This window comes from Rattus rattus, chromosome 3, assembly GCF_011064425.1.
Source record: "Rattus rattus isolate New Zealand chromosome 3, Rrattus_CSIRO_v1, whole genome shotgun sequence".
Taxonomy (NCBI): domain Eukaryota; kingdom Metazoa; phylum Chordata; class Mammalia; order Rodentia; family Muridae; genus Rattus; species Rattus rattus.
The window spans coordinates 149628027-149639840 of NC_046156.1; the positions used below are offsets into that span (position 1 = coordinate 149628027).

Below are 11814 nucleotides of genomic sequence, written 5' to 3' on the forward strand. Positions count from 1 at the left end.
TATTTGTTAGCTGTATACTGTGCCAGGAGTCAGAGGGAAGCTTCCCTCCTAAAGATTCCCCTACTGTTTTGGTTTACTGGATAAGCAGGGTCGACAGAATAAGGAAGCAGCAGCTGGCAAACGAGGTGGTGTAGCATCTCTGTTTCCTGTTGGTTTTGGACGTCCACCTTTTAGCGCATGCCAGGCTGCTCCTGGGTATCTGTTTGTGCTGGTGGTGTTCACAAGAGCTGCTTGGCAGAGTCTTTTCTTACTGTTGTTACAGTGACAGTACACTGGTATCTCGAACCTGTCCACGAGGGAGTATTTACACTACGGAAGTAAGCAAAATCTACAAGTACCCTGAAGTCAAGACTGCTTCTTCACGTCTAGCTGGTAACCCCCTTCCAGTGCCTGTGGCTGTTAGTGCTCCACGTCTCAAGACCGGATGATGAGCGTTGGACAAAAGTTGGCTTCTATATCTTCACACAATACTCCCTTTAAACCTTACAGGACCCAGTGAGGAAGGCTACTTAAATTCCCACTGATACTTGAGAAGAAGCCTCAAAGAGGGGGAAGTAGCTGGTCCTATAACCAGGGAGCGGCCATAACTCAACTGGAAACCAAACCTCTAAGTTCTTCATTAAATTTATGATGCTTCTCAGGCATCAGAAGAAAGTTTTCTATTTGTGCTACGTTTTATCACCTCTAACGTGAGTATCTCTTTCACCAGTATTATAACTCAAATGTATTCAGAAAGTCCTGTCTACCCAGGCAAGGAGGAGGATGCTGGTGTAGACTCCGTCATTGTGGAGCCTTCTGTGTTGACCGGACACTAGCACCATTCAATATCTGATTTCTCAGAGCAAAGGAGATAATCCTCTTATGTTTCTTCAACAGATAAATACCCAAGGAGGTATCCATCTGCTAAATCAACCTCTTGCTCTATCTTAGGGCAAATTAAGTCTGGGAAGGATGTGGGGAGGGAGGAAAGGATGGAGGAATGCAGAGAGAGAGAGAGAGAGAGAGAGAGACAGAGACAGAGACAGAGACAGAGAGAGAGAGAGACAGACAGACAGACAGAGAGAGAGAGATCGCTCTCCTCCCATGTGGGAATAGTATATTTGGGATTGCCTGAATTGATGTTGATGTTCCTGGGACATGGCCACTCACATTTGAGCTCCAGAAATAATGAGTCTCTTATTTTCTTTCGGTTGCGAGCTTTGTTGCGTCTCGACATTGACAGGCTTGAGAGAGATTTTCCCAAGGGCCTCAGACTCAGCCAGGGCAGCTCAAGTTTATTCCAGATCCTCTTACTTGGGATACAGATGATTCTTCTGTGGATACTGTGCGTGGATTCGCCTCATCAGGGAACAAAATGTGACTGTTGGCCACTGAAGTGAGCTGCAGGAAGGGGCATGGAACATGTCTGAATAGAGGCAAAAAAATGTCCCAAATGCATACTGGGACCATAGACACTGCGGTATCAGTGAGGGTACAGCTAAAGCGAGGCGGATGTTGTTGACTGCTGAGGTCAAGTTCTGTGCTCCACACAGCTTGAGCCCATAGAATGTTCAGACGTGGGACAGAGGGTATTTTGAATTTCTGAGGAGATGCCTTGTACAAATCAGGTGCTCAAATAGCCTGCTAAAGAACAAATAGCTCTCTGTCAGGGGTTGGGGATTTAGCTCAGTGGTAGAGCACTTGCCTAGGAAGCGCAAGGCCCTGGGTTCGGTCCCCAGCTCCGGAAAAAAAACAAATAGCTCTCTGTCCCTAGAGGCTTTGCAGGCGTGGCTGGTGTGTCATGTGCACATCAATAGGTGGCAGAGAGGAGAGAGGCTATGTCTACACTCTGTCCTGACATTTGGGCAATGGAATGATTAGTGCCCTAACATTCCCTGAAAGAATTGAGCCTGAGACCACCAGTCTGGTGCCAGGCAGGCCCAGGTAAGTGCTCAGGGTGGGGAGCAAGCTGGAGACTCAAAAAAAAAACCCTGCCTGGGACAGGTATGTGTGTGTGTGTGTGTGTGTGTGTGTGTGTGTGTGTGTGTGTGTGTGTATGGAGGGGTGGCCCCAGTGAGGTTCCAGTATTAATAGAGTAAGTAGCAGAAGTCAAAGGTCTCGTAACCAGACCAACAATTCATTGTAAGAACATTCACAAGCACAGGAATGTGACAAAAAGGTCACAGTATGGGACACACCACAGCTTCCACAATGAGATTTCTTTTTTTTTCCTCTGTGGGGGGCATTGCAGGGGTGGAGGGTGCGTACAAGGGAAGGAGGAGTTGAGTGGGATTGGGGCACATAATGTGAAATCCACAAAGGACCAATAAAAAGAAAACAAACAAACAAAAAACCCAAACAACAACAGAACCCAACCAAATAACTAAAGAAAACTAAAGACACACGAAGAGCGCTGAGTGTGATCTGTCTGCCTCCATAAAGCAAGAAGCATTTTTTCCCAAGCAGGATCTTCTTAGAGGTCAGACCAGGCCATGGTTCCATTGCTTCTCTTAGCTGCAGTCCCTTGTTTGTCTGGGTATGAAATGCCATTTTATTATTGACTACTAAAAGCAAATATGCTTGAATGCTACATGTTTGTGGATTTTGTAATTAAAAAGCATTCCCCTAGGGTTTCCTGCTAAGTCTACACCTTCCATCTACTGACAGTTGGTATAACCATATTCCTCATTCAGTCAATCAGGAAACTATTACAGGAAATAAAGACACAGATGGGGTTGGCTTCACAGGGAGATGACCAGTTTTCTACCTACTCCTGTTCCTGGGTTGTCTGATATATAGCCCTCCATAAAAATCACTGACTGGTTGTAATTATATACTAAAGAATATGTACATTACAAGCAACCTGTTTCAGACACTCTATTTTTTCTGATCATATATTTTGGTCTTGAATAGAAGGTTGTAAAGCTTTAAACTATTCTATAGCTCTGAGGGGCTTGGCTGGAAATAGCAACCATGTCTTTTGTGTGTCACAAAATATAAAAAGATTCTCTTTAACTTTTGTAGAAGAGGTGTTCCTGACACATCTCAGATAAACCTAAGTATGCTCTCTCCATCACGGTTCTTAGAAACGTGCTAAAGGAAATTCCGCGGCAACAAATCTTAGAATATTTCTGACTTCTCTGTGCTTTGACTACAAACACAGCAATGTGTTTTAGGCCCTTTTCACACAGTACCATGCACACCATGCACACCATGGACACCATGCACCATGATGCATCATCATCATCGTGCACACCATGTACCACCAATTCTGTAGTTGACATGCACCACCTCTGGATATGGGCAGCTGGCTGAAGTTGCCTAGTGTCAATGTACCAGGAACTGCTGATAGCCATGACCTTGACTTATATAATAGCTTCCTTAGTCTGTTCCTTTATTTTCAGGTATAAGGTTACTGTATTCTCTTACACAAAATTGATTAAGTTTTAATTTTTAAAAATGTGTATTAGTGTTTTTACCTGTGTGCATGCCTGGGTACTCAGAGTATGTCTGGTGCCCATGAAGACCACTGATCCCCTGAAACTGGAGTTACAGGCAATTGTGAGCCATCTAAAGTGCTGTGAACAGAACTGGGTCCTCTGCAAGGCAGAGAGTCTTCTTATATACTGAGCGTTTCTCCAGCTGCCTCCTATCTGTGGCCTCCTAATTATCAAGAACATATTCACTGATCTTTCTAGGTGGGTCTGAATAGGTCACAAAAGTATTCACACACAAGTTATTGTGATTATTTTTGTATAGAGTAGGAAAGACCATGCCAATCTTACACGGTGCCCCACTGGCCCTCAAATTCAGCATATGCCATCAATACCCCACTTCCACCTCTCCTCCATCCCCTCACTATGGGAGTTTCGAAGCTCTTCCTATCAGGAGGTGGCTTCCATTTCTTGACTCCTGGGTATATATATATCCCAGTTTATGACTTGCACGGGGTCTAGCAAGGCAGTAAATACGACTGTGTAGTAGACCTAAGTCTGGGCCTACAGAATTCTGACAAATAACCCACATACACTCATTCTCCTTGGATTTGCCATGGCAACAAGACCAAGCAAGCTCGTTAGATGATGGAAGACCATGTGCAGTAGAGCCAACTTTCCCTAGCGGAAGTCAGGCACAGAATTTGGAGGCGTCTGGTTAATTATGAATAGCTAACTGATACTCTCAAAGAACAGTGAGCACTGTGTAAATATAGTTAACATTTTTCTGTTGTTTAGTCAGTGCACTAAATCTTAGTTCCACCATGGTGTGATCCTCCCTTCTTTCTAATAAATCTTAGATTCACCCCTCACTGTGCCCCACACCCCATGACTCTCTCCTTGAGTTCCTTCAGAGCCTGCTGTCTGCTGAGCACAGGCATTTGTCAGTTTCACAAATACCACCAAGACTTGCTTTCTGCATCCCATTGCCATATAGAGCTAGAGAAGAAACAAGCCCAAAGGAAGACTTAATAGAACATACCAGATTCTTAGAACTGTATTAAATCCGCAGGCCAGATCAAGCTGCGAGGCTGAAACTGTTTGGTCCCAACCTTTCTCTCTAATTAAGCAGGCTCAAGCATCAATTTCTCCCCCACAGACATCCCAGCAAATCTTCAAAGTGCTAAGTAGGAAAGAAAGTATGGTATGGAGTAGAACTGAATTAGATAGACAGAAAGTGGGTAATTCTGGATTTGCTCTTTACTTGTTCCAGGTCTTTGCCCTTTGACCTTTGTCCAACCAGCAATCCTCCAAAAAAATGTACTTTTTTTCTGTAAAGTAAGAACAGTGTATGCTGCACATACTCATCACTTTGAGGATGAAGTTCAATAGTGTGTGTGAAGATGCTTTATGATGGGACGGCGTGATCCAATGTCTAGGACGGCTCCTGCTTCTCCATGAAAATAAGTTCTGTCTTGAGTCACAAAACCGGGACGGCAGACATAGAGAACTGGAGGAAGCCGATAAGCTGACACTCTGTCTCAGGTCTAAACACAGGCTCCTGGGTAATGCAGATGTAAGGCTCAAAGTGAGTCTTAACTACTGGGAGACCTCCCAAGTGAGACACAGGAAAAGGTGCAAACACAAGAGATTTATTTTTACTGTGTGTTGGGGTCAACCCTCAATCAGCCCCTTGTGGCAAGTGACTAGAAGGCGACCCTGCATTGCTATAACAAACAGTTTTTTTATACTTTTTAAGAGAACAGGTTACACCAGTAAAGTTACAGTTTAAACTTATTGGCTAAGCATATTGACTTTGAATCTACTGGCTAGCAAGCATATGACATGCATTCGAACTCTATTTGGGAACAGAGGGTCAGGTGACTATCAGTTAATATATTCTGTGTTTTTTTTCAAGAATGTTCCTGCTCCTCCTGAGAACTGTGGGTGGAGAATGGAGTTTAGACTAGTTTTGACCTGAGGCAGTGGGTGTAAGGCTGGCCCCTAGGGTCCTTCACAGACCTGGGGAGGAGGCCTGGTGTCAGTTATAGCAGTGAGGTGTAGCTTAGCACTGCTGTCAGCATCCCAACGAGTTCTTCCCTGCATCCCTTAGGACCTCTGCTTAGGCAAAGCGAGATGTTGCTGTGTTGAAAACCTCAGGAAATATCAGTGCAGCACCAAGTTATCGAGTTTACTAAAATAGACATAAGGGATAGGACACATTTTGGATTTAAGCAGTGCCATTGCATACACACACACAGACACACAGACACACACACACACACACACACACACACACACACACACACACACGGACAGTGCACACAAACCCATGGATGTGGAGAGCAAGAGTGAGATGGAGAGAACATGAACCTCTCATAGTCCACTGTCTTTATGATGTGTGTGTATGTTTTAAATTACATTTTCCCCAAGGACATAATTTACAACAACAAGGTTAAAGGCAAGTTTTGAAATGAACGAAAAGAAAAACATGAGCTGTTTGCTTATTTATCTTCTCTCTATTTTTGGTGTGCATATACCCATGTATATCCAGGTGCATGTGCAGGTCTATGCATGTGGAGGCCAGGGGTCAGTGTTGTACATTTTTCCCCAGATGCCTTTACCTTGTTTTGTAAGATAAGATCTCTCATTGGCCAAGAGCTCAACAGGTTGGCTAGGCTGATGGGTTTGAGGCCTCAGCAATCACTTATCTCTGCCCCACCCAGTGCTGGGATTGTAAGCAAGCACAACCACACCCACTGTCTTCAGGGGCTCTGCTGATCAAAGTTAAGTCAAACATTCTACTGACTGGGCTGTCTCCCCAAACCCCAGCCTTATTTCTCTCCTCTTAAAGAATTTCCCTTTGAAAATGAAATTAGAGGATGTATTTTTAACTCAAGGCAGCAAACATTCTGGCCATTAGTAGACACGGTTGGTTTATTGTTTTGTTTTGAATGAAGTAAGGAGAGATTTATTTTTGGCTCATCTTTCTAGAGGCTAAAACCAAGGTCCAAGGTCCAGTGGGCTTAAGGAGTCTGGTGAATGTAGAGCATCATAGCAGGAATGTGTATCAGACGGTCATATGTCAGGACATCAAGGAAAGAGAGAAGGAATGTGTGTGAGAGATCTTACCACCTGTGTTGAGCATGCATGTGCCTGTAACGAGCCAAGTACCCTTTACTAGGTTCAACTCTTAAAGCTCCATTAGTAGAGCCATTCTGAGGACTCGGTCATTAAAATAAGGACCTTTTGGGAGCATCCAACATCCAAACAAGTTTGCTGATTTAACACATGCTTGTTTGAGATATCTTTAGGAAGACAAGCACCGTCTGTGCAGACAGTTTGGATTCTGTCAGTTGTGTGACACTCAAAATAGATCCCAGGACAAGGGGATTTTTGCCCTTTCTGAGTCCTTCAGTTTTTCCTTTTTATCCTGCCTTGCTGGAAGAATCAACACAGCCATGTGGAGTGGATGCAAGTTTTGCTACCAGGAAAAGTGTATTGGCTTGTTCAAGTTCTTCTGTATCCAAGGGCACAGCCAACAGCACAGCCACAGAAGTGGGTGTGGGCCAGGGTTTATAACTTGCAGGAAGAATGACTATTCTCAATGCAGTGCCCCTCGAACTACAAAAACAAGGATCTATTACTGAGGGGAAACCACACATATTCTCATAGGGAAGGGTGATTCACATACGCAAAAGCAGGCAAGCGAGCCAGCATGCACAGGTAAAGGTTATGCATGAGTGCTCAGATGGCGATAGATTCTGGGAGGCCTCTGGGTAAAAGATTCAATTTTAGCAACAGCAAAGTTGACTCTAGGTCATGTAGAGTGAGTCAGAGTGACTCAGGGATTTGGGCTTGTTTCTTGTTTCTCTGGAGGGCAATAACTGAAGCCAAAACAAACCCAAAGGAGATTTGTAAGAAAGTCAACAGTCTTCAGTCAACGGATCCTCCCTTCCTGCCCTGTCGCTGCAAATATAGGTCATTGTGTGCAACGACTAACGCTTCTAAGAGGATGCTTCTTGAGTACAGAGCTGTGTTCTTCTGGGAAGAGTACCAAATCTCAGGGTTCTGCACAGGAATCCTCTAGAATCTACCCCCAATGTGGGCAAAGAAAACAGGGAGAAATGAACCAAGGAGGACCATTGGTTATCCCTTACAGAGATGTCCTGAGTCTGGTTAAGGCCAGAATTGGTTAAACAGTTTAGTAAAAATCATCACAGGATGGGAGAAGCCTTGAAGTTCTAATCCAGAACCTCAAAGCATGACTCTATCTGAAGATGGGGTGAAGGCTGTTGAGGTGTGAGGTATTCTTGAGTCCAATTCAGTCAGGAGATTTTATATATATATATCTATATATCTATATATCTATATCTATATCTATCTGTCTATCTATCTATCTATCTATCTATCTATCTATCTATCTATCTATCTATCTACATATACATATACATATACATATATACATATACATATATATACATATCTATATCTATATCTATATCTATATATATCTTAGAGCTGACCAAATGTACACACATGGGAAAGATGCTCACCCAGACAACAAGGCTAGAGGCTTCAGAAGCAACCAGATGTACCAACACCTTGACATTCAAGTTTCCTCGCATCTAGGGTGATAAAAAGCAAGTCTCTGTGGAGCAAGCCTCCTAGACTGTGCCATTTTGTTAGGGCAGCTGAGCAGGCTCACACTTCATTCCTCTGTCCAAGGGATTGTAACAGCTTCCAAGGTCTTTACAGTGAGACTGAATGCTCCCCGAGTTCTCAGAGCCTGCTGCTCAGGCACTAACCTGTCCTTTCTGTCCTCTCTGTATCCTGCTTATGATCTTAGTGTCTGGTTTCTAATCAGTGTAATCTGTACGTTTTGGTAATGTATTTTCTTCACAGGAAACAATTTTTTTTCATTTCCTGTTGCAGTATAATTAAAAAAGTGACAGAAATGGTTCCTGTGAGTTCCCACTCCTCTCGGATTCGCGGGAGCCGCACGCTGTAGCTGTTTCTCTGCCAGCTGCTTTCACAGACTGTCCTCTTGGCGGGTTGTTACCGTGCCTGACATACACATTGCATTCCGAGGGCCATGCTGGTCACGCTAGCCCCATTCTACAGTCTAGCACAGCTTCCTGTCACAGGCTCTGCTCACACTCCCAACAACTCCCAGTGAAATCATGACTCAACAAACTGTAACCCAACAACCGGAATTATATGTTAAATTCTCAATCCACAATACATCCACACAATAAACTTATAACCAATTGATAAGGATATCAACTGCCCACCTAGATAAGATAAATTTGCCTATAGAAATCCATCCCAGCTACTTTGGCAATTCAGAACCTCCCAGATCTAGGTCATCCTTCTCAATCTCCATTTTGATTCTCCTTCCTTCTCCTTCTCTCCCTCCTTACAAAAAACTTTGTCCCCACCTTATTCTTTTACTGTCCAATCATGGTCTTTATCTAACTTGTGCCAGCCCTCACCTGTATAATGATATCAACCTACAATTTCCCAGCTCTCCCTTCTGTATCTGTTGAAACACATCAATCCTTCGTACTCACCCTGGTGCCATTTAGAGCCACAGCGAGTGAGATCACCCTTCTCCCTTCCCTGCATCCCTCAGTAAAATTCCACGATGGCTTCCAATCTGATGACTGAGATCCCAACCATCTTTTGACTATACCCTGATTGCCTTCCTCTGTTGAGAACCGCTATTCTCAAGGTCAATCTTCCTTCCATCCATTTTCTGGCCTGTGTAAAATGGTGGGACATGTAGTATATTTTCACAAATGCAGGAGAAAGTACTGGCAGGAGTGACTGGAACACAGGTTCAAAAGTCAGGCCAGAAATGAAGACAGAAGCAGCAAGCATTAACTAAAGGGATACCGAACTTAGGACGGCCCAGGGGAGAGTGAGAGAGTGGGAGGAAGCCACTCTGGATAGAAGAAGGGAATCCCATCCTCTCTGAATGCAGCACATCTAACTGTATCTACGGCAGCTTAACATGGAATTTTGGGTGATAGTTCTGGAAGGAAAACACTTGATGTCCAGAGACAACTCAACAGAACCCTTGCTTGGAAAACTGGAGTAGTTCTGCAGTGGTTTTCCTCTGAGACTTGCTTCTGAGATGTCCTAGTGGAAGTTGAGCACCAGGAATGGACAAGGAGCTTACTCTGAGGGCTAACACAAGCCTGGAAAGCAACAGCTAACTGGTCCGGTTTACACACTCCTCAGACCTGCCGTACCTGATCAAAGGCAGAGCGGTTTCAGAATGGCCTTTCTGTCTGTTTGCTGGACTTACAGCAAAACAGAAAAACCAGTACAAAATGCTCACTCTCTCTCAAACTCCTTCAAAATCAGGACATCAGACTCTTTCTCACTTCTTCATGAGGAAATGCTGTGTGAGCTCAGGGAATCTGGTAGGGAGACGATGGGTTTTCTGTCTTAGGAAGCCTTTTATTTTATAGACATCTCTGTGTGTACATATGTGTGCTCATGGTGTGGAAGCCAAAGGAGAATCTTGGTAGTCATTCCTTAAGTAACATCCACCTCTATTTTTCGTTTTTTTTGTACCTGGGCAGGAGGTGTTTCGTTGGCCCAGAGTTTGCCTTGTAGTCCAGGCCAGCTGAACAGCAAGCCCTAGAGATCCACTAAAGAAAGCTTCCAGAGCACTGCTCTCCCTAGTATGTACCGCCACACCCAGCTTTTATGTGTGATCCAGGATTGAACTGCGCGTCTTTGAACTTGAAAAACAAGAACTTTATCATCGGAGCCATCTCCACAGCTCCCTTCACTGGTTAATGTTAAACCCAGACTCCCCCTGTCTGTAAGAACTGCTGAGGGAAGGGCAGTTGTCATCGAGGATGTCAAACTGCAGTCTTGTCTAACATCAGGACTAGGCAAACTCTTCCCGGCTGGGAAGGGGCTGTGGGTACCAAAAGGCCTGACTTAGCAGGCCAGCTGCTTTGAACTCGGTTTCCACGAATATAAGCACCTGAAGAACCTGTGTAAGGGATCTTTAAAGGAAAAACCCTCAGGAGAAGGGAACTTGGATCAGGCGTGGAAAAGTACACAGAGTTGTCCGACCAGCTACTGCCAGGGCCCAGAGCAATTCTGCAGCATGAATCAGACCACACAGCCTATCTGTGCTGGTCATTTGTCACTGACAGTGATGCTAGGGGTGGGGTAACTTCCCCCAGGACAGAAGGATCACGAGTCAGAAAGGGAGCAGCAGGGCGTTCTTGTGCTTTTCCGCCGTGACTGTCAGCACAAAGTGCTTGGGACCAAGATGTTGGATATTATTAGCATATATATGCATGCATACACAGACAAATACACACACACACACACACACACACACACACACATCTTAGAGATGTGACCCCAGTTCAAACAAAAAAACCATTTATGTTCATATGTACCTTTTAAACAAAGCTTTAATATAAATTTCTACAGTGCCTTTTTAAATCAATCAATCAATCAATCAATCCTGGGCTTTGGGATTCCAACACACTAAGACTTGTTGGCATAGGGGGAGAATGACTATTTGCCCCTGACAACAGCAAACACATTTCAACATTGTGTGTGTGGGTTGCGCGATGTGGAAGGAGGCTGTCCTGGATGGCTGTGGCCTCACGTCGTGGAAAGTCCAGCTAGAGATCAATGGGAAAGGATACGTGTGTGGCATTGAGTGTGCACGTGTGCACAGTCTTCAGAGCAGCAACCCTTGAGGAGCAATTAGTAGCTGAAGACAGCTTAAGGTCTGTTCGTGTTTTCACGCTGTGAATTTGTTGCTAGAGAGGTGCAGATGGGAATTCTAGCAGCCTCAGAGAGTCCTCCTGTGTTCAGTTTTGTTGCCTATTCTACTCTGTTATTTTTGTCTATAGGTGACTCTTTACAAATATTTATATTTTTGTGTTTAAAAGAACTTAAGTGAATTGTCCATATATCCATCGTCATGTCCTCCCTCTTCCTTAGCCCACTCGACTCACCGATCTCTCCATCCTTCCTCTTCATATTTGATCATAGAAATCATCTCATAATGCAAATATACTCATCCTTCTGCATAGCTGCACAGTACCGTAGAACCATGTGGTACTATGATTCCTGAATGATCTACTGAGAATCTGATTGATAGGCAGTTGGGTTGTTCTAAGTGTTGTGCATCACACCAAAGAGACGGCAGTGGATAAATAGCCCTTGGGATTCTTATTTTCAAATTCTCATCAGTAGCCCATTGGGTTAGACCCTGAAAGTGGGCTTGCACCCATGAGAGACATTTAATAATAAAGTCAGGGTGCTGGTTGAGTTTCTCTCTCTGCTTGCTGACGTTTACTATAATGAACCGGCTCTCAAACATCCAGCGCAGGTGACTGAGGAAGCTTTTCTT

The 11814-nt window shown here is 44.2% G+C and overlaps 1 non-coding gene across 1 annotated transcript; it reads left to right on the plus strand.

Annotated features, from left to right (window-relative positions):
- Positions 1 to 1742: 1742 nt before the first annotated feature.
- LOC116897558 lies at positions 1743 to 1872 on the plus strand. Its single transcript, XR_004387571.1, has one exon. It is a non-coding gene; the product is annotated as a small nucleolar RNA SNORA17 (small nucleolar RNA).
- The last annotated feature ends 9942 nt before the right edge of the window (positions 1873 to 11814 follow it).